The sequence below is a fragment of the Eptesicus fuscus genome, chromosome 23, assembly GCF_027574615.1.
Source record: "Eptesicus fuscus isolate TK198812 chromosome 23, DD_ASM_mEF_20220401, whole genome shotgun sequence".
In the NCBI taxonomy this organism is placed as follows: Eukaryota; Metazoa; Chordata; class Mammalia; order Chiroptera; family Vespertilionidae; genus Eptesicus; species Eptesicus fuscus.
Genome location: NC_072495.1, coordinates 21233879 through 21237070, shown reverse-complemented (window position 1 = coordinate 21237070; position 3192 = coordinate 21233879). Strand labels below are relative to the sequence as shown.

The window sequence follows — 3192 nt, the reverse complement described above, 5'->3', positions numbered from 1 at the left end:
CATCTTCCCTGAGCAGCGCTCGAGGCTCCTCCAGGTCCAGGGCGGCGGCTGCACCAGCCTCAGGGCGGTCGCCACGGAAGGCAGTCCCGGGCAGCACAGTGGCCAGGGAGCATCATGTCCAGGGTGGCAGCGGCGGCGGCAGCAGCAGTGGCTGAGGGTGGCGTGGGCCAGGGGAGGGTCTCCAGGCTGTACTCCCCCAGCCTCTTACCCCAGGGGAGGGCACCCACGGCCTGGTGTGCTGAGTGCCTGCGCCAGGCCACACCTGCCCAGCCCCCTCTCAGGCAGAGGATGCAGGCCGTGCCTTGCCTGTGCCCGGGCCTCTGGCCCCTCTGTGCTCCAGACCCGGGGCTTCTCTGAGGTCCCACACCAGGGCTCAGGGCTGTGCCCGGGCCTCTGGCCCCTCTGTGCTCCAGACCCGGGGCTTCTCTGAGGTCCCACACCAGGGCTCAGGGCTGTACTCCTGGGCCTGTCGAGGTTTGGGGGTTGCTCTTGGGAAACTTGTCACCGGACGTAGATTGCAGGGTTTGTCTGCAGAAGGCCGCCTGTAAAGAAACAACACCACCACCAGGCATTTTAGGAAGAATAAGGGGTCCTCATGGTCACCCACCTGCGTTCCTGGCCTAGCAATCATCAAGAGGGGAGCCATGAGCACCAGGGGCCTGGGGCAGGGGAGCCTGCAGACCCCTGGTGTCCAGGGGGGCTGTTGCTCAATGTGCTTAGTTCTTGCCTTTATTTGGGGCCGTTGGTTAGTTTCCAGACAATATCAAGCTTCTTCACCGCACACGAACCCACCTTATGCTTCATGATGATCAGTTAGGAGAATGCCCAGGACCAACAGTCTCGTCTCCAGGGGTCCTCAGACTTTATAAGCAGGGGGCCAGTTCACTGTCCCTCAGAGAGGAGGAGGGGTGTCGGAGAGTGCGGGGCGCACATTCCACACATGCGCACTGTGGGCCTGGGACGAGTCGGCTGCTAAGCAGGACAGGCAGCGGCGGCAAAAACACCCGGCGGGCCGGATAAATGTCCTCGGCGGGCCGCATGTGGCCCGCGGGCCATAGTTTGAGGACCCCTGGATTAAGCATTCGTTGATGATAATGGTTAACAGGTAAGCAATGGATAAATCATCCTGTAACACAAAGTACATAATAGATTAATTAAAATGAAAAACATATTCCTTCTATTAATATGTAATGATTTGTATCGTAAAACAGATAGCAATTTTTGTGTTTGTTTTTCCATGCATGAAGCAAACTACGTCAGTTCATGGATATTATAAATATAACAGCCAATTCCACAGTGAATTGGGAAGAAAGGATATTTTGGGGCATTTTAATATATTTTTTTAAAATGCCCTGGACCATGCCGAAACCGGTTTGGCTCAAAGGATAGAGCGTCGGTCTGCGGACTGAAAGGTCCCAGGTTCGATTCCGGTCAAGGGCATGTACATTGGCTGCGGGCACATCCCTGGTAGGGGGTGTGCAGGAGGCAGCTGGTCGATGATTCTCTCTCATCGATGTTTCTAGCTCTCTATCCCTCTCCCTTCCTCTCTGTAAAAAAATAAAAAAAATAAAAAAATGCCCTGGACCAGAATCGAACTGGAACCCTTCACTCCCAGGGCCGGCACTCTATCCACTGAGCCAACCCGGCTAGGGCTGCATTTTAATATTAATGAACTCCCACAGGAAGAAAGAATTGATTACATGATGGGGAGCAGCAAAAACCTAATAGAAGCTCCTGAAGTCCATGGAGAATGACTCACTGATCTTTCAAAACCCAAATTATCCTGTTTTTGTGTGTGGAGAATAAAAACAAAAAGAATTTTCTAGACTGCCAAAGAAAGGCCAGCAATGCTCCGTGCTCACCTGAGACAGAGGTGGGGAGAAGAGAAAGGCAGACATGTGGGCAGGAGACTGAGGCTCAGTGACCCCATCAGCTTTATGAACCTCCTGCGACCTCCAATGACCGAACGTGAGAAACCCTGGGAATCCGAGCCCAGCACCTAGGACACAGGGAGGAGTCCATGACCACCACCTCCCGTGTCTAACCGTTACGGCATCAGACGTCACACCCCGTGACGCCCAGCCCCTTCGCTGCAGTCCCCTAGTGTCACAGGCGGAATAAAACCCAGAGCCCTGCGGGGGCCGAAACGGACCTGCGTGTCCTCCCCTCCCACCACCTTCACCACCTTGTTTCCTGCCGCTGCCCCACTTCTGCGCAGGGGCCACCCTCCCCTCCTGCTGCCTCACACGCCCACAGGTGACTGGGGAGCACCAGCACTCACCGCTCCTCCCACTGAGCCCCGGGGCTCCCTCCACACTTCCTCGGGGCTCTGCTCAGGTGCCTCCTCTTCAAGGAGGACTCAGGGAGCCCCTGTGCTAGCGAGCTGCCATCCTGCTCTTTCATTCCCTCCGAGGGGGGCCACTGGAACCACTTGTCTGTCTCACCCCCAAAGACGTACCTAAGGTGACGTGGGGAAGAGAAGACGTCGCTCACAGAGGGAGAGACCAGGGAAGGGCCATTGGGTTATCACTGACACTAAAAGGTTCTGTGCCGACCCCCGTATAGCTATGGAGGAGACCCCTGCAGCGGGGCCTCCTGGACTGCAGGCAGCACTTCCCCAGCACAGACCCTGAGGGCTTACTTTCCCACGCTGACAGCATTCGCCCAGATCTGGGCAAGGGGAGACCTTGGAATCTCCCAGCCACAAGGGTTTGATGTACTAAAACGACCATCATGGTCACCCACAAATCACAGTCTTACAGGCAGGCGGTCCGTGTTCCCGGACCATCTCTCACCGAACACCCAGCAGTGCCCGAGGAAGAGTGGTCTGCACAAGCACTGCCCTTCCGGGGTGCCCTGAGGGGGTCCTACCTGGGTGGCCCCTGACCCCAGTCAGTGAGAGCGCCGAGGAGGACGGGAGGTTCCGGGGTAGGAGGAGAGGAGCAGGACTGCTGTTTGCATTTCACCCGCCTTCAGAGGCTGTTAAAGAAGCATCATTTGTTAATTTGATAAAGAACCGTCCAGAACACTACGCCCATCCACTTATTATTGTCTAAAGATTCTTTTCTAGACCGTGATTGAGAGAGGCTTTGAGAAGAATGGCATTCTCGGGTGTGCAATTTTCAGTTAAGCGTAGACACTCATTTCTGTAGTCGCTTCCTGTTGGGTGACCATCTGCACAGTCTTTCCTTC

At 55.7% G+C, this 3192-nt stretch overlaps 1 long non-coding RNA gene across 2 annotated transcripts; it reads right to left on the bottom strand.

Annotated features, from left to right (window-relative positions):
* Positions 1–200: 200 nt before the first annotated feature.
* LOC129148107 (uncharacterized) lies at positions 201–2970 on the bottom strand. Of its 2 annotated transcripts, none has more exons than XR_008555282.1 (3): positions 2872–2970; positions 793–1126; positions 201–542 (listed from the first exon to the last, which is right to left on the bottom strand). It is a non-coding gene; the product is annotated as an uncharacterized LOC129148107 (long non-coding RNA). The 2 variants fall into 2 exon arrangements; XR_008555283.1 differs by lacking the exon at positions 2872–2970 and adding an exon at positions 1863–1879.
* Between the last annotated feature and the right edge of the window lie 222 nt (positions 2971–3192).